This window comes from Orcinus orca, chromosome 2, assembly GCF_937001465.1.
Source record: "Orcinus orca chromosome 2, mOrcOrc1.1, whole genome shotgun sequence".
Classification (NCBI taxonomy): domain Eukaryota; kingdom Metazoa; phylum Chordata; class Mammalia; order Artiodactyla; family Delphinidae; genus Orcinus; species Orcinus orca.
In genome coordinates, this window is record NC_064560.1 from 35,560,375 (window position 1) to 35,581,141 (window position 20,767).

Here is a 20,767-nt window from a genome sequence, read left to right on the forward strand (position 1 = left end):
TGCACTTGGCTAAAAAGAGTGTATGCGTTTTTTCCTGAATATATTCAGGAAAAAACGCATACGCCCTTTTTGGCCACCCAAGCAAGCTTGCAAAGGAAATCTGCACTACAATGAAGTCTCACTGCCCACCTGTCAAAAGGGCCACCTGAAAAAAGTGTACAATCCAGAAAGGCAGGACAGGCCATGGAGAACTGGGAGCCTTGTTATGCTGATGGGCGGGATGTAAATTGCCAACAGCCACTCTGGAGAAGTGTATGGTGTTTCCTGAAACATCTAAAAAACAAAGCAACAGAGCCTAGGGCACTTCCACTTATGGTCCTATAGCTTAGGGAAATTAAAGTAAAAAAGACACAGCCACCCCAAAGTTTGGGACGGCTCTGTTTACAAGAACCTCGTTTACGGTACAAATTCAATATCACAGAAAGCGAAAAATGGTAAAGAAGTTGTGGTATTTACGTACAATGCAATATTACTCAGCAATGAAATCTATGTCATCAGGCCCGTAGCAGCATAATGAGTTGATTCAGGTACGATGATTCTAAGTGAAATAAGTCACACAGAAAAAGAAACATCATAAGATATCAGTAGTACACGGAATGTAAACTTGGCTACACAGGAACTGAATTACAAAACAGAACAGAGTCTCAAAGGTAGAAAACCAACTAATGATTGCTTAAGGGGAAAGGTGAGTTGGGGTGCTGCATAAAACCAGAGATTGAAATTAGCACAGGTACCGTTCCATAAGCCAAATATGTAATAGACAAGAGCTACTCTTTGGTCAACAAAGTGGACTCAACACCCCATATTAATCGCCTAAGAATATACCTGACTAGTCAGAATCTTAAAACCTATGGATTTCTATGTCTCCGAAAGAGAATCAAGCGTGTGTACAGCGGCATAAACGCAGCAGTGATAGGATTGGTGAGGTTCGGAGAGCAAATGCAGACCCTTTGAAGTCATATTACATGGTACCCATTCCATGGGTCTCAACTCTCCAGGTTTAAGGGATTCTTCCTTCAGCTGAAACATGCATGTGGAACCCAGAGTATGATCTACCATGTTATCGGGAAACGTGTTCAAATTTGTCTCAGTTTTCGTCCTCTGGTACTCGGGTGCAACATTCCAGACTCTTTACTAACACTCTCCCCACTTGCAGAGTCAGTGCCTTTAACCTCCTGTTCGGCCCAGTTTGCAATTTCTGCAGAAAATGAACAGGAAAATGGAGAACCAATGAGAGACTAGCTGGAGGTGTCTGAGACGGCAAATTTAACTCTCATTTCCCACCAGGAAGAGGAATTAACCAAAGGCTCAGCGTGCCATGCCGGAACCACACTCGGGCCTGAAGCAATCCTGCGGTGTTGCGGCCATCTCACAAGAAAGCGAGTTGAAGAAAGGAGCTCAGGGGCACTGTCATTCACAAACCTGCAGAGTTATAAATGACAGCTATCATCCAAAAATATATTGAAGTAAGGCTGCCAAGAGGACTTGAAAGCGGGACAGAATTGCAGGAAACCGATTTCAGGAGGTAGACAAGAATTCCATGTAAGGCATAGGAAAAGAGGCAGAACGTCCACAATGATGCGCTTGGCCAAAAAGGGCGTATACGTTTTTTCCTGAATATATTCATGAAAAAACGCATACGAGCTTTTTGGCCAACCAAGCAAGCTTGCAAAGGAAATCTGCACTACAATGAAGTCTCACTTCCACCCGGTCAAAAGGGCCATCTGAAAAAAGTGTAAAATCCAGAAAGGCAGGACAGGCCATGGAGAACTGGGAGCCTTGTTATGCTGATGGGCGGGATGTAAATTGCCAACAGCCACTCTGGAGAAGTGTATGGTGTTTCCTGAAACATCTAAAAAACAAAGCAACAGAGCCTAGGGCACTTCCACTTATGGTCCTATAGCATAGGGAAATTAAAATCAAAAAGACACAGCCACCCCAATGTTGGGATGGCTCTGTTTACAAGAACCTCGTTTACGGTACAAGTTCAATATCACAGAAAGCGAAAAATGGATAAAGAAGTTGTTGTACTTACGTACAATGCAATATCACTCAGCAATGAAATCTATGTCATCAGGCCCATAGCAGCATAATGAGTGGATTCAGGTACGATGATTCTAAGTGAAATAAGTCACACAGAAAAAGAAACATCATAAGATATCACTAATACACGGAATGTAAACTTGGCTACACAGGAACTGAATTACAAAACAGAACAGGGTCTCAAATGTAGAAAACCAACTTATGCTTGCTTAAGGGGAAAGGTGAGTTGGGGTGCTGCATAAAACCAGAGATTGAAATTAGCACAGATACCGTTCCATAAGCCAAATATGTAATAGACAAGAGCTACTCCTTGCTCAACGAAGTGGACTCAACACCCCATATTAAACGCCTAAGAATATACATGACTAGTAAGAATCTTAAAACCTATGGATTTATATGTCTCCGAAAGAGAATCAAGTGTGTGTACAGCGGCATAAACGCAGCAGTGATAGGATTGGTGAGGTTCGGTGAGCAAATGCAGACCCTTTGAAGTCATATTGCATGGTACCCATTCCATGGGTCTCAACTCTCCAGGTTTAAGGGATTCTTCCTTCAGCTAAAACATGCATGTGGAACCCAGAGTATGATCCACCATATGATCGGGAAACGTGTTCAAATGTGTCTCAGTTTTCGTCCCCTGGTACTCGGGTGCAACATTCCAGATGCTTTACTAACACTCTCCCCACTTGGAGAGTCAGTGCCTTTAAACTCGTGTTTGGCCCAGTTTGCAATTTCTGCATAAGATGAACAGGAATAGGGAGAACCAATGAGACACTAGCAGGAGGTGTCTGGACGGGCAAATTTAACTCTCATTTCCCACCAAGAAGAGTAATTAAACAAAGGCTCAGTGTGCCATACCGGAAACACACTAGGGCCTGAAGCAATCCTGCGGTGTTGTGGCCAGCTCACAAGAAAGGGAGTTGAAGAACGGAGCTCAGGGGCACTGTAATTCACAAACCTGCAGAGTTATAAATGACAGTTATGGTCCAAAATTATATTGAAGTAAGGCTGCCAGAGGACTTGAAAGCGGAGCAGAATTGCAGGAAACCGATTTCAGGAGGTAGACTGGAATTGCATGTAAAGCATAGGAAAAGAGGCAGAACATCCACAATGATGCACTTGGCCAAAAAGGGCCTATGCGTTTTTCCTGAATATATTCAGGAAAAAACGCATAGGCCCTTTTTGGCCAACCAAGCAAGCTTGCAAAGGAAATCTGCACTACGATGAAGTCTCACTGCCCGCCGGTCAAAAGGGCCATCTGAAAAAAGTGTAAAATCCAGGAAGGCAGGACAAGCCATGGAGAACTGGGAGCCTTGTTATGCTGATGTGCGGGATGTAAATTGCCAACAGCCACTCTGGAGAAGTGTATGGTGTTACATGAAACATCTAAAAAACAAAGCAACAGAGCCTAGGGCACTTCCACTTATGGTCCTATAGCTTAGGGGAATTAAAATCAAAAAACACAGCCACCCGAAAGTTTGGAACGGCTCTGTTTACAAGAACCTCGTTTACGGTACAAGTTCAATATCGCAGAAAGCGAAAAATGGATAAAGAATTTGTGGTACTTACGTACAATGCAATATCACTCAGCAATGAAATCTATGTCATCAGGCACGTAGCAGCATAGTGAGTGGATTCAGGTACGATGATTCTAAGTGAAATAAGTCACACAGAAAAAGAAACATCATAAGATATCACTAATACACGGAATGTAAACTTGCTACACAGGAACTGAATTTCAAAACAGAACAGGGTCTCAAATGTAGAAAACGAACTTATGCTTGCTTAAGGGGAAAGGTGAGTTGGGGTGCTGCATAAAACCAGAGATTGAAATTAGCACACACACCGTTCCATAAGCCAAATATGTAATAGAGAAGAGCTACTCCTTGCTCAACGAAGTTGACTCAACACCCCATATTAAACGCCTAAGAATATACCTGACTAGTAAGAATCTTAAAACCTATGGTTTCCTATGTCTCCGAAAGAGAATCAAGTATGTGTATATTGGCATAAACGCAGCAGTGATAGGATTGGTGAGGTTCCGTGAGCAAATGCAGACCCTTTGAAGTCATATTGCATGGTACCCATTCCATGGGTCTCAACTCTCCAGGTTTAAGGGATTCTTCCTTCAACTAAAACATGCATGTGGAACCGAGAGTATGATCCACCGTGTGATTAAGAAACGTGTTCAAATGTGTCTCAGTTTTCATCCGCTGGTACTCGGGTGCAACATTCCAGACGCTTTACTAACACTCTCCCCACTTGGAGAGTCAGTGCCTTTAACCTCCTGTTTGGCCCAGTTTGCAATTTCTGCGGAAAATGAACAGGAATAGGGAGAACCAATGAGAGACTAGCTGGAGGTGTCTGGATGGGCAAATTTAACTCTCATTTCCCACCAGGAAGAGGAATTAACCAAAGGCTCAGCGTGCCATGCTGGAACAACACTATGGCCTGAAGCAATCCTGCGGTGTTGCCGACAGCTCACAAGAAAGCGAGTTGAAGAAAGGAGCCCAGGGGCACTGTAATTCAGAAACCTGCAGAGTTATAAATGACAGCTATCGTCCAAAAATATATTGAAGTAAGGCTGCCAGGAGGACTTGAAAGTGGGGCAGAATTGCAGGAAACCGATTTCAGGAGGTAGACTGGAATTGCATGTAAAGCATAGGAAAAGAGGCAGAACGTCCACAATGATGCACTTGGCCAAAAAGGGCGTATGCGTTTTTTCCTGAATATATTCAGGAAAAAACGCATACGCCCTTTTTGGCCAACCAAGCAAGCTTGCAAAGGATATCTGCACTACAATGAAGTCTCACTTCCCCCAGGTCAAAAGGGCCATCTGAAAAAAGTGTAAAATCCAGAAAGGAAGGACAGGCCATGGAGAACTGGGAGCCTTGTTATGCTGATGGGCGGGATGTAAATTGCCAACAGCCACTCTGGAGAAGTGTATGGTGTTTCCTGAAACATCTAAAAAACAAAGCAACAGAGCCTAGGGCACTTCCACTTATGGTCCTATAGCTTAGGGAAATTAAAATAAAAAAGACACAGAAACCCCAAAATTTGGACCGGCTCTGTTTACAAGAACCTCGTTTATGGTACAAGTTCAATATCGCAGAAAGCGAAAAATGGATAAAGACGTTGTGGTACTTACATAAAATGCAATATCACTCAGCAATGAAATCTATGTCATCAGGCCCGTTGCAGCATAATGAGTGGATTCAAGTACGATGATACTAAGTAAAATAAGTCACACAGAAAAAGAAACATCATAAGATATCACTAGTACACCGAATGTAAACTTGGCTACACAGGAACTGAATTACAAAACAGAACAGGGTCTCAAATGTAGAAAACCAACTTATGCTTGCTTAAGGGGAAAGGTGAGTTGGGGTGCTGCATAAAACCAGAGATTGAAAGTAGCACAGACACCGTTCCATAAACCAAATATGTAATAGACAAGAGCTACTCCTTGCTCAATGAAGTGGACTCAACACACCATATTAAATGCCTAAGAATGTACCTGACTAGTAAGAATCTTAAAACCTATGGATTTCTATGTCTCTGAAAGAGAATCAAGCGTGTGTATAGTGGCATAAACGCAGCAGTGACAGGATTGGTGAGGTTTGGTGAGCAAATGCAGACCCTTTGAAGTCATATTGCATGGTACCCATTCCATGGGTCTCAACTCTCCAGGGTTAAGGGATTCTTCCTTCAACTAAAACATGCATGTGGAACCGAGAGTATGATCCACCGTGTGATCAAGAAACGTTTTCAAATGTGTCTCAGTTTTCGTCCCCTGGTACTCAGGCGCAACATTCCAGACGCTTTACTAACACTCTCCCCACTTGGAGAGTCAGTGCCTTTAACCTCCTCTTTGGCCCAGTGTGCAATTTCTGCGTAAGATGAACAGGAATAGGGAGAACCAATGAGAGACTAGCTGGAGGTGTCTGGACGGGCAAATTTATCTCTCATTTCCCACCAGGAAGAGTAATTAACCAAAGGCTCAGCGTGCCGTGCCGGAACCACACTAGGGCCTGAATCAATCCTGTGGTGTTGCGGCCAGCTCACAAGAAAGCGAGTTGAAGAAAGTAGCTCAGGGGCACTGTAATTCACAAACCTGCAGAGTTATAAATGACAGCTATCGTCCAAAAATATATTGAAGTAAGGCTGCCAAGAGGACTTGAAAGTGGGGCAGAATTGCAGAAAACCGATTTCAGGAGGTAGACTGGAATTGCATGTAAAGCATAGGAAAAGAGGCAGAACGTCCACAAGGATGCACTTGGCCAAAAAGGGCGTATGCGTTTTTTCCTGAATATATTCAGGAAAAAACGCATATGCCCTTTTTGGCCAACCAAACAAGCTTGCAAAGGAAATCTGCACTACAATGAAGTCTCACTTCCACCCGGTCAAAAGGGCCATCTGAAAAAAGTGTAAAATCCAGAAAGGCAGGACAGGCCATGCAGAACTGGGAGCCTTGTTATGCTGATGGGCGGGAGGTAAATTGCCAACAGCCACTCTGGAGAAGTGTATGGTGTTTCCGGAAACATCTAAAAAACAAAGCAACAGAGCCTAGGGCACTTCCACTTATAGTCCTATAGCTTAGGGAAATTAAAATCAAAAAGACACAGCAACCCCAAAGTTTGGGCCGGCTCTGTTTTCAAGAACCTAGTTTACGGTACAAGTTCAATATCGCAGAAAGCGAAAAATGGATAAAGAATTTGTGGTACTTACGTACAATGCAATATCACTCAGCAATGAAATCTATGTCATCAGGCCCATAGCAGCATAAAGAGTTGATTCAGGTAGGATGATTCTAAGTGAAATAAGCCACACAGAAAAAGAAACATCATAAGATATCGCTAATACACGAAATGTAAACTTGGCTACACAGGAACTGAATTACAAAACAGAACAGGGTCTCAAATGTAGAAAACCAACTTATGCTTGCTTAAGGGGAAAGGTGAGTTGGGGTGCTGCATAAAACCAGAGATTGAAATGAGCACAGATACCCTTCCATAAGCCAAATATGTAATAGACCAGAGCTACTCCTTGCTCAAGGAAGTGGACTCAACACCACATATTAAACGCCTAAGAATATACCTGACTAGTAAGCATCTTAAAACCTATGGATTTATATGTCTCCGAAAGAGAATCAAGCGTGTGTACAGCAGCATAAACACAGCAGTGATAGGATTGGTCAGGTTCGGTGAGCAAATGCAGACCCTTTGAAGTCATATTGCATATTACCCATTCCATGCGTCTCAACTCTCCAGGTTTAAGGGATTCTTCCTTCAGCTAAAACATGCATGTGGAACCCAGAGTATGATCCACCGTGTGATCGGGAAACGTGTTCAAATGTGTCTCAGTTTTCGTCCCCTGGTACTCGGGTGCAACATTCCAGACGCTTTACTAACACTCTCCCCACTTGGAGAGTCAGTGCCTTTAACCTCCTGTTTGGCCCAGTTTGCAATTTTTGCGGAAAATGAAGAGGAATAGGGAGAAACCATGAGAGACTAGCTGGAGGTGTCTGGACGGGCAAATTTAACTCTCATTTCCCACCAGGAAGAGGAATTAACCAAAGGCTCAGCGTGCCATGCCGGAACCACACTAGGGCCTGAAGCAATCCTGCGGTGTTGCGGCCAGCTAACAAGAAAGCGAGTTGAAGAAAGGAGCTCAGGGGCACTGTCATTCACAAACCTGCAGAGTAATAAATGACAGCTATCGTCCAAAAATATACTAAAGTAAGGCTGCCAAGAGGACTTGAAAGCGGGGCAGAATTGCAGGAAACTAATTTCAGGAGGGAGACTGGAATTGCACGTAAAGCATAGGAAAAGAGGCAGAACGTCCACAATGATGCACTTGGCCAAAAAGGGCGTATGCGTTTTTTCCTGAATATATTCAGGAAAAAACGCATACGCCCTTTTTGGCCAACCAAGCAAGCTTGCAAAGGAAATCTGCACTACAATGAAGTCTCACTGCACCCTGGTCAAAAGGGCCATTTGAAAAAAGTGTAAAATCCAGAAAGTCAGGACAGGCCATGGAGAACTGGGAGCCTTGTTATGCTGATGGGCGAGATGTAAATTGCCAACAGCCACTCTGGAGCAGTGTATGGTGTTTCCTGAAACATCTAAAAAACAAAGCAACAGAGCCTATGGCACTTCCACTTATGGTCCTATAGCGTAGGGAAATTAAAATCAAAAAGACACAGCCACCCCAAAGTTTGGGACGGCTCTGTTTACAAGAACCTCGTTTACGGGACAAGTTCAATATCGCAGAAAGCGAAAAATGGATAAAGAAGTTGTGGTACTTACGTACAATGCAATATCACTCAGCAATGAAATCTATGTCATCAGGCCCGTAGCAGCATAATGAGTGGATTCAGGTACGATGATTCTAAGTGAAATAAGTCACACAGAAAAAGAACCATCATAAGATATCACTACTACACGGAATGTAAACTTGGCTACACAGGTACTGAATTACAAAACAGAACAGGGTCTCAAATGTAGAAAACCAACTTATGCTTGCTAAAGGGGAAAGGTGAGTTGGGGTGCTGCATAAAACCAGAGATTGAAATGAGCACAGATACCATTCCATAAGCCAAATATGTAATAGACAAGAGCTACTCCTTGCTCAACGAAGAGGACACAACACCCCATATTAAACGCATAAGAATATACTTGACTAGTAAGAATCTTAAAACCTATGGATTTATATGTCTCCGAAAGAGAATCAAGCGTGTGTACAGCGGCATAAATGCGGCAGTGATAGGATTGGTGAGGTTCGGTGAGCAAATGTAGACCCTTTGAAGTCATATTGCATGGTACCCATTCCATGGGTCTCAACTCTCCAGGTTTAAGGGATTCTTCCTTCAGCTAAAACATGCATGTGGAACCCAGAGTATGATCCACCGTGTGATAGGGAAACGTGTTCAAATGTGTCTCAGTTTTCGTCCCCTGGTACTCAGGTGCAACATTCCAGACGCTTTACTAACACTCTCCCCACTTGGAGAGTCAGTGCCTTTAACCTCCTGTTTGGCCCAGTTTGCAATTTCTGTGGAAAATGAACAGCAATAGGGAGAACCAATGAGAGACTAGCTGGAGGTGTCTGGACGGGCAAATTTAACTCTCATTTCCCACCAGGAAGAGGAATTAACCAAAGGCTCAGCATACCATGCCGGAACCCCACTAGGGCCTGAAGCAATCCTGCGGTGTTGCGGCCAGCTCACAAGAAAGCGAGTTGAAGAAAGGAGCTCAGGGGCACTGTAATTCACAAACCTGCAGAGTTATAAATGACAGCTATCGTCCAAAAATATATTGAAGTAAGGCTGCCAAGAGGACTTGAAAGCGGGGCAGAATTGCAGGAAAGCAATTTCAGGAGGTAGACTGGAATTGCATGTAAAGCATAGGAAAAGAGGCAGAACGTCCACAATGATGAACTTGGCCAAAAAGGGCGTATGAGTTTTTTCCTGAATATATTCAGGAAAAAACGCATACACCCTTTTCGGCCAACCAAGCAAGCTTGCAAAGGAAATCTGCACTACAATGAAGTCTCACTGCCCCACGGTCAAAAGGGCCATCTGAAAAAAGTGTAAAATCCAGAAAGGCAGGACAGGCCATGGAGAACTGGGAGCCTTGTTATGCTGATGGCCGGGATGTAAATTGCCAACACCACTCTGGAGAAATGTATGGTGTTTCCTGAAACATCTTAAAAAAAATGCAACAGAGCCTAGGACATTTCCACTTATGGTTCTATAGCTTAGGGAAATTAAAATCAAAAAGAGACAGCCACCCCAAAGTTTGGGACGGCTGTGTTTACAAGAACCTCATTTATGGTACAAGTTCAATATCGCAGAAAGCGAAAAATGGATAAAGAAGTTGTGGTACTTACGTACAATGCAATATCACTCAGCAATGAAATCTATGTCATCAGGCCCATAGCAGCATAATGAGTGGATTCAGGTACGATGATTCTAAGTGAAATAAGTCACACAGAAAAAGAAACATCATAAGATATCACTAATACACGGAATGTAAACTTGGCTACACAGGAACTGAATTACAAAACAGCACAGGGTCTCAAATGTAGAAAACCAACTTATGCTTGCTTAAGGGGAAAGGTGAGTTGGGCTGCTGCATAAAACCAGAGATTGAAATTAGCACAGATACCGTTCCATAAGCCAAATACGTAATAGACAAGAGCTACTCCTTGCTCAACTAAGTGGACTCAACACCCTATATTAAACGCCTAAGAATACACCTGACTAGTAAGAATCTTAAAACCTACGGATTTATATGTCTCCAAAAGAGAATCAAGCGTGTGTACAGCGGCATAAATGCAGCAGTGATACGATTGGTGAGGATCGGTGAACAAATGCAGACCCTTTGAAGTCATATTGCATGATACCCATTCCATGGGTCTCAACTCTCCAGGTTTTAGGGATTCTTCTTTCAGCTAAAACATGCATGTGGAACAAAGAGTATGATCCACCGTGTGATCGGGAAACGTGTTCAAATGTCTCTCAGTTTTCGTCCCCTGGTACTCGGGTGGAACATTCCAGACGCTTTACTAACACTCTCCCCACATGGAAAGTCTGTGCCTTTAACCTCCTGTTCGGCCCAGTTTGCAATTTCTGTGGAAAATGAACAGGAATAGGGAGAACCAATGAGAGACTAGCTGGAGGTGTCTGGACGGGCAAATTTAACTCTCATTTCCCACCAGGAAGAGGAATTAACCAAAGGTTCAGCGTGCCATGTCCGAACCACACTAGGGCCTGAACCAATCCTGCAGTGTTGCGGCCAGCTCACAAGAAAACGCATTGAAGAAAAGAGCTCAGGGGCACTGTCATTCACAAATCTGCAGAGTTATAAATGACAGCTATCGTCCAAAAGTATATTGAAGTAAGGCTACCAAGAGGACTTGAAAGCGGGGCAGAATTGCAGGAAACCGATTTCAGGAGGTAGACTGGAATTGCATGTAAAGAATAGGAAAAGAGGCAGAACGTCCACAATGATGCCCTTGGCCAAAAAGGGCGTATGCGTTTTTTCCTGAATATATTCAGGAAAAAACCATACGCAATTTTTGGTCAACCAAGCAAGCTTGCAAAGGAAATCTGCACTACAATGAAGTCTCACTTCCCCCCGGTCAAAAGGGCGATCTGAAAAAAGTGTAAAATCCAGAAAGGCAGGACAGGCCATGGAGAACTGGGAGCCTTGTTATGCTGATGGGCGGGATGTAAATTGCCAACAGCCACTCTGGAGAAGTGTATGGTGTTTCCTGAAACATCTAAAAAAACAAAGCAACAGAGCCTAGGGCACTTCCACTTATGGTCCTATAGCTTAGGGAAATTAAAATCAAAAAGACAAAGCCACCCCAAAGTTTGGGATGGCTCAGTTTACACGAGCTGTGTTTACGGTACAAGTTCAATATCGCAGAAAGCGAAAAATGGATAAAGAAGTTGTGGTACTTGCGTACAATGCAATATCACTCAGCAACGATATCTATGTCATCAGGCCCGTAGCAGCATAATGAGTGGATTCAGCTATGATGATTCTATGTGAAATAAATCACACAGAAAAAGAAACATCATAAGATATCACTAATACACGGAATGTAAACTTGGCTACACAGGAACTGAATTACAAAACAGAACAGGGTCTCAAATGTAGAAAACCAACTTATGCTTGCTTAAGGGGAAAGGTGAGTTGGGGTGCTGCATAAAACCAGAGATTGAAATTAGCACAGATACCGTTCCATAAGCCAAATATGTAATAGACAAGAGCTACTCCTTGCTCAACGAAGTGGACACAACACCCCATATTAAACACATAAGAATATATCTGACTAGTAAGAATCTTAAAACCTATGGATTTATATGTCTCTATAAGAGAATCAAGCCTGTGTACAGTGGCATAAACGCAGATAGGATTGGTGAGGTTTGCTGAGCAAATGCAGACCCTTTGAAGTCATATTGCATGGTACCCATTCCATGGGTCTCAACTCTCCAGGTTTAAGGGATTCTTCCTTCAGCTAAAACATGCATGTGGAACCCAGAGTATGATCTACCGTGTGATCGGAAAACGTGTTCAAATGTGTCTCAGTTTTCGTCCCCTGGTACTCGGGTGCAGCATTCCAGACGCTTTAATAACACTCTCCCCACTTGGAGAGTCAGTGCCTTTAACCTCCTCTATGGCCCAGTTTGCAATTTCTGCAGAAGATGAACAGGAATAGGGAGAACCAATGAGAGACTAGCTGGAGGTGTCTGGACTGGCAAATTTAACTCTCATTTCCCACCAGGAAGAGGAATTAACCAAAGGCTCAGCGTGCCATGCCGAAACCACACTAGGGCCTGAAGCAATCCTTTGGTGTTGTGGGCAGCTCACAAGAAAGCGAGTTGTAGAAAGGAGCTCAGGGGCCCTGTCATTCACAAACCTGCAGAGTTATAAATGAAAGCTATCGTACAAAAATATATTGAAGTAAGGCTGCCAAGAGGACTTGAAATCGGGACAGAATTGCAGGAAACCGATTTCAGGAGGTAGACTGGAATTGCATTTAAAGCATAGGAAAAGAGGCAGAACGTCCACAATGATGCACTTGGCCAAAAAGGGCGTATGCGTTTTTTCCTGAATATATTCAGGAAAAAACGCATACGCACTTTCTGGCCATCCAAGCAAGCTTGCAAAGGAAATCTGCACTAAAATGAAGTCTCTCTTCCCCCCGGTCAAAAGGGCCATCTGAAAAAACTGTAAAATCCAGAAAGGCAGGACAGGCCATGGAGAACTGGGAGCCTTGTTATGCTGATGGGCGGGATGTAAATTGCCAACAGCCACTCTGGAAAATTGTATGGTGTTTCCTGAAACATCTAAAACACAAAGGAACAGAGCCTAGGGCACTTCCACTTATTGTCCTATAGCTTAGGGAAATTAAAATCAAAAAGACACAGCCACCCCAAAGTTTGGGACGGCTCTGTTTACAAGAACCTCGTTTACGGTACAAGTTCAATATCGCAGAAAGCGAAAAATGGATAAGGAAGTTGTGGTACTTACGTACAATGCAATATCACTCAGCAATGAAATCTATGTCATGAGGCCCGTAGCAGCATAATGAGTGGATTCAGGTACGATGATTCTAAGTGAAATAAGTCACACAGAAAAAGAAACATCATAAGATATCACTAATACACGGAATGTAAACTTGGCTACACAGGAACTGAATTACAAAACAGAACAGGGTCTCAAATGTATAAAACCAACTTATGCTTGCTTAAGGGGAAAGGTGAGTTGGGCTGCTGCATAAAACCAGAGACTGAAATGAGCACAGATACCGTTCCATAAGCCAAATATGTAATAGACAAGAGCTACTCCTTGCTCAACGAAGTGGACTCAACACCCTAAATTAAACGCTTAAGAATATACCTGACTAGTAAGAATCTTAAATCTTATGGATTTATATGTCTCTGAAAAAGAATCAAGAATGTGTACAGTGGCATAAGCGCACCAGTGATAGCACTGGTGAGGTTCGGTGAGCAAATGCAGACCCTTTGAAGTCATATTGCATGGTACCCATAACATGGGTCTCAGCTCTCCAGTTTTAAGGGATTCTTCCTTCAGCTAAAACATGCATGTGTAACCCAGATTATGATCCACCGTGTGATCGGGAAACGTGTTCATATGTGTCTCAGATTTCGTCCCCTGGTACTTGGGTGCAACATTCCAGACGCTTTACTAACACTCTCCACATTTGGAGAGTCAGTGCCTTTAACCTCCTGTTTGGCCCAGTTTGGAATTTCTGCGGAAGATGAACAGGAATAGGGAGAACCAATGAGAGACTAGCTGGAGGTGTCTGGATGGGCAAATTTAACTCTCATTTCCCACCAGGAAGAGGAATTAACCAAGGGCTCAGTGTGCCATGCCGGAAACACACTAGGGCCTGAAACAATTCTGCGGTGTTGCGGCCAGCGCACAAGAAAGCGAGTTGAAGAAAGGAGCTCAGGGGCACTGTCATTCACAAACCTGCAGAGTTATAAATGACAGCTATCGTCCAAAAATATATTGAAGTAAGGCTGCCAAGAGGACTTGAAAGCGGGGCAGAATTGCAGGAAACCGATTTCAGGAGGTAGACTGCAATTGCATGTAAAGCATAGGAAAAGAGGCAGAACGTCCACAATGATGCACTTGGCCAAAAAGGGCATATGACTTTTTTCCTGAATATATTCAGGAAAAAAAGCATACGCCATTTTTGGCCAAACAAGCAAGCTTGCAAAGGAAATCTGCACTACAATGAAGTCTCACTGCCCCCTGGTCAAAAGGAGCATCTGAAAAAAGTGTAAAATCCAGAAAGGCAGGACAGGCCATGGAGAACTGGGAGCCTTGTTATGCTGATGGGTGGGATGTAAATTGCCAACAGCCACTCTGGAGAAGTGTATGGTGTTTCCTGAAACATCTAAAAAACAAAGCAACAGAGCCTAGGGCACTTCCACTTATGGTCCTATAGCTTAGGGAAATTAAAATCAAAAAGACACAGCCACCCCAAAGTTTGGGACGGCTCTGTTTACAAGAACCTCGTTTACGGTACAAGTTCAATATCGCAGAAAGCGAAAAATGGATAAAGAAGTTGTGGTACTTATGTACAATGCAATATCACTCAGCAATGATATCTATGTCATCAGGCCCGTAGCAGCATAATGAGTGGATTCAGCTATGATGATTCTATGTGAAATAAATCACAGAGAAAAAGAAACATCATAAGATATCACTAATACACGGAATGTAAACTTGGCTACACAGGAACCGAATTACAAAACAGAACAGGGTCTCAAATGTAGAAAAGCAACTTATGCTTGCTTAAGGGGAAAGGTGAGTTGGGGTGCTGCATAAAACCAGAGATTGAAATTAGCACAGATACCGTTCCATAAGCCAAATATGTAATAGACAACAGCTACTCCTTGCTCAACGAAGTGGACACAACACCCCATATTAAACACATAAGAATATATCTGACTAGTAAGAATCTTAAAACCTATGGATTTATATGTCTCTATAAGAGAATCAAGCCTGTGTACAGTGGCATAAACGCAGATAGGATTGGTGAGGTTTGGTGAGCAAATGCAGACCCTTTGAAGTCATATTGCATGGTACCCATTCCATGGGTCTCAACTCGCCAGGTTTAAGGGATTCTTCCTTCAGCTAAAACATGCATGTGGAACCCAGAGTATGATCTACCGTGTGATCGGAAAACGTGTTCAAATGTGTCTCAGTTTTCGTCCCCTGGTACTCGGGTGCAACATTCCAGACGCTTTACTAACACTCTCCCAACTTGGAGAGTCTGTGCCTTTAACCTCCTGTTTGACCCAGTTTGCAATTTCTGCGGAAAATGAACAGGAATAGGGAGAACGAATGAGAGACTAGCTGGAGGTGTCTGGACGGGCAAATTTAACTCTCATTTCCCACCAGGAAGAGGAATTAACCAAAGGCTCAGCGTGTCGTGCCGGAACCACGCTAGGGCCTGAAGCAATACTGCGGTGTTGCGGCCAGCTCACAAGAAAGCGAGTTGAAGAAAGGAGATCAGCGGCACTGTAATTCACAAACCTGCAGAGTTATAAATGACAGCTATCGTCCAAAAATATATTGAAGTAAGGCTGCCAAGAGGACTTGAAAGCGGGGCAGAATTGCAGGAAACCGATTTCAGGAGGTAGACTGGAATTGCATGTAAAGCATAGGAAAAGAGGCAGAACGTCCACAATGATGCACTTGGACAAAAAGAGCGTATGCGTTTTTTCCTGAATATATTCAGGAAAAAACGCATACGCACTTTTTGGCCAACCAAGCAAGCTTACAAAGGAAATCTGCACTACAATGACGTCTCACTGCCCCCCGGTCAAAAGGGCCATCTGAAAAAAGTGTAAAATCCAGAAAGGCAGGACAGGCCATGGAGAACTGGGAGCCTTGTTATGCTGATGGGCTGGATGTAAATTGCCAACAGCCACTCTGGAGAAGTGTATGGTGTTTTCTGAAACATCTAAAAAACAATGCAACAGAGCCTAGGGCACTTCCACTTATGGTCCTATAGCTTACGGAAATTAAAATCAAAAAGACACAGCCACCGCAAAGTTTGGGACGGCTGTGTTTACAAGAACCTCGTTTACGGTACAAGTTCAATATCACAGAAAGCGAAAAATGGATAAAGAAGTTGTGGTACTTACGTACAATGCAATATCACTCAGCAATGAAATCTATGTCATCAGGCCCATAGCAGCATAATGAGTGCATTCAGGTACGATGATTCTAAGTGAAATAAGTCACACAGAAAAAGAAACATCATAAGATATCACTATTACACGGAATGTAAACGTGGATACACAGGAACTGAATTAAAAAACAGAACAGGGTCTCAAATGTAGAAAACCAACTTATGCTTGGTTAAGAGGAAAGGTGAGTTGGGGTGCTGCATAAAACCAGAGATTGAAATTAGCACGGATACCGTTTCATAAGCCAAATATGTAATAGACAAGAGCTACTCCTTGCTCAACGAAGTGGACTCTACACCCCATATTAAACGCCTAAGAATATACCTGACTAGTAAGAATCTTAAAACCTATGGATTTATATGTCTCCGAAAGAGAATCAAGCATGTGTACAGCGGCATAAACGCAGCAGTGATAGGATTGGTGAGGTTCGGTGAGCAAATGCAGACCCATTGAAGTCATATTGCATGGTACCCATTCCATGGGTCTCAACTCTCCAGGTTTAAGGGATTATTCCTTCAGCTAAAACATGCATGTGGAACCCAGAGTATGATGCACCGTGTGATCGGGAAACGTGTTCAAATGTCTCTCAGTTTTAATCCCCTGCTACTCGGGTGCAACATTCCAGACGCTTTATTAACACTCTCCCAACTTGGAGAGTCAGAGCCTTTAACCTCCTGTTTGGCCCAGTTTGCAATTTCTGCGGAAAATGAACAGGAATAGGGAGAACCAATGAGAGACTAGCTGGACGTGTTTGGACGGGCAAATTTAACTCTCATTTCACACTAGGAAGTGGAATTAACCAAAGGCTCAGCGTGCCATGTCGGAACCACACTAGGGCCTGAAGCAATCCTGCGGTGTTGCGGCCACCTCACAACAAAGCGAGTTGAAGAAAAGAGCTCAGGGGCACTGTAATTCACAAAACTGCAGAGTTATAAATGACAGCTATCGTCCAAAAATTTATTGAAGTAAGGCTGCCAAGAGGACTTGAAAGCGGGGCAGAATTGCAGGAAACCGATTTCAGGAGGTAGACTGGAATTGCATGTAAAGCATAGGAAAAGAGGCAGAACGTCCACAATGATGCACTTGGCCAAAAAGGGCGTATGCGTTTTTTCCTGAATGTATTCAGGAAAAAACGCATACGCACTTTTTGGCCAACCAAGCAAGCTTGCAAAGGAAATCTCCACTAAAATGAAGTCTCACTGCCAACCAGTCAAAAGGGTCATCTGAAAAAAGTTTAAAATCCAGAAAGGCAGGACAGGCCATGGAGAACTGGGAGCCTTGTTATGCTGAAGGGCGGGATGTAAGTTGCCAACAGCCACTCTGGAGAAGTGTATGCTGTTTCCTGAAACATCCAAAAAGCAAAGCAAGAGAGCCTAGGGCACTTCCACTTATGGTCCTATAGCTTAAGGAAATTAAAATCAAAAAGACACAGCCACCCCAATGTTTGGGCCAGCTCTGTTTACAAGAACCTCTTTTACGGTACAAGTTCAATATCACAGAAAGCGAAAAATGGATAAAGAAGTTGTGGTACTTACGTACAATGCAATATCACTCAGCAATGAACTCTATGTCATCAGGCCCATAGCAGCATAATGAGTGGATTCAGGTACGATGATTCTAAGTGAAATAAGTCACACAGAAACAGAAACATCATAAGATATCACTAATACACGGAATGTAAACTTGGCTACACAGGAACTGAATTACAAAACAGAACAGGGTCTCAAATGTAGAAAAGCAACTTATGCTTGCTGAAGGGGAAAGGTGAGTTGGGGTGCTGCATAAAACCAGAGATTGAAATTAGCACAGATACCGTTCCATAAGCCAAATATGTAATAGACAACAGCTACTCCTTGCTCAACGAAGTGGACACAACACCCCATATTAAACACATAAGAATATATCTGACTAGTAAGAATCTTAAAACCTATGGATTTATATGTCTCTATAAGAGAATCAAGCCTGTGTACAGTGGCATAAACGCAGATAGGATTGGTGAGGTTTGGTGAGCAAATGCAGACCCTTTGAAGTCATATTGCATGGTACCCATTCCATGGGTCTCAACTCGCCAGGTTTAAGGGATTCTTCCTTCAGCTAAAACATGCATGTGGAACCCAGAGTATGATCTACCGTGTGATCGGAAAACGTGTTCAAATGTGTCTCAGTTTTCGTCCCCTGGTACTCGGGTGCAACATTCCAGACGCTTTACTAACACTCTCCCAACTTGGAGAGTCTGTGCCTTTAACCTCCTGTTTGACCCAGTTTGCAATTTCTGCGGAAAATGAACAGGAATAGGGAGAACGAATGAGAGACTAGCTGGAGGTGTCTGGACGGGCAAATTTAACTCTCATTTCCCACCAGGAAGAGGAATTAACCAAAGGCTCAGCGTGTCGTGCCGGAACCACGCTAGGGCCTGAAGCAATACTGTGGTGTTGCGGCCAGCTCACAAGAAAGCGAGTTGAAGAAAGGAGATCAGGGGCACTGTAATTCACAAACCTGCAGAGTTATAAATGACAGCTATCGTCCAAAAATATATTGAAGTAAGGCTGCCAAGAGGACTTGAAAGCGGGGCAGAATTGCAGGAAACCGATTTCAGGAGGTAGACTGGAATTGCATGTAAAGCATAGGAAAAGAGGCAGAACGTCCACAATGATGCACTTGGACAAAAAGAGCGTATGCGTTTTTTCCTGAATATATTCAGGAAAAAACGCATACGCACTTTTTGGCCAACCAAGCAAGCTTGCAAAGGAAATCTGCACTACAATGACGTCTCACTGCCCCCCGGTCAAAAGGGCCATCTGAAAAAAGTGTAAAATCCAGAAAGGCAGGACAGGCCATGGAGAACTGGGAGCCTTGTTATGCTGATGGGCTGGATGTAAATTGCCAACAGCCACTCTGGAGAAGTGTATGGTGTTTTCTGAAACATCTAAAAAACAATGCAACAGAGCCTAGGGCACTTCCACTTATGGTCCTATAGCTTACGGAAATTAAAATCAAAAAGACACAGCCACTGCAAAGTTTGGGACGGCTGTGTTTACAAGAACCTCGTTTACGGTACAAGTTCAATATCACAGAAAGCGAAAAATGGATAAAGAAGTTGTGGTACTTACGTACAATGCAATATCACTCAGCAATGAAATCTATGTCATCAGGCCCATAGCAGCATAATGAGTGCATTCAGGTACGATGATTCTAAGTGAAATAAGTCACACAGAAAAAGAAACATCATAAGATATCACTATTACACGGAATGTAAACGTGGATACACAGGAACTGAATTAAAAAACAGAACAGGGTCTCAAATGTAGAAAACCAACTTATGCTTGGTTAAGAGGAAAGGTGACTTGGGGTGCTGCATAAAACCAGAGATTGAAATTAGCACGGATACCGTTTCATAAGCCAAATATGTAATAGACAAGAGCTACTCCTTGCTCAACGAAGTGGACTCTGCACCCCATATTAAACGCCTAAGAATATACCTGACTAGTAAGAATCTTAAAACCTATGGATTTATATGTCTCCGAAAGAGAATCAAGCATGTGTACAGCGGCATAAACGCAGCAGTGATAGGATTGGTGAGGTTCGGTGAGCAAATGCAGACCCATTGAAGTCATATTGCATGGTACCCATTCCATGGGTCTCAACTCTCCAGGTTTAAGGGATTATTCCTTCAGCTAAAACATGCATGTGGAACCCAGAGTATGATGCACCGTGTGATCGGGAAACGTGTTCAAATGTCTCTCAGTTTTAATCCCCTGCTACTCGGGTGCAACATTCCAGACGCTTTATTAACACTCTCCCAACTTGGAGAGTCAGAGCCTTTAACCTCCTGTTTGGCCCAGTTTGCAATTTCTGCAGAAAATGAACAGGAATAGGGAGAACCAATGAGAGACTAGCTGGACGTGTTTGGACGGGCAAATTTAACTCTCATTTCACACCAGGAAGTGGAATTAACCAAAGGCTCAGCGTGCCATGCCGGAACCACACTAGGGCCTGAAGCAATCATGCCGTGTTGCGGCCACCTCACAACAAAGCGAGTTGAAGAAAAGAGCTCAGGGGCACTGTAATTCACAAAACTGCAGAGTTATAAATGACAGCTATCGTCCAAAAATTTATTGAAGTAAGGCTGCCAAGAGGACTTGAAAGCGGGGCAGAATTGCAGGAAACCGATTTCAGGAGGTAGACTGGAATTGCATGTAAAGCATAGGAAAAGAGGCAGAACGTCCACAATGATGCACTTGGCCAAAAAGGGCGTATGCGTTTTTTCCTGAATGTATTCAGGAAAAAACGCATACGCACTTTTTGGCCAACCAAGCAAGCTTGCAAAGGAAATCTCCACTAAAATGAAGTCTCACTGCCAACCAGTCAAAAGGGTCATCTGAAAAAAGTTTAAAATCCAGAAAGGCAGGACAGGCCATGGAGAACTGGGAGCCTTGTTATGCTGAAGGGCGGGATGTAAGTTGCCAACAGCCACTCTGGAGA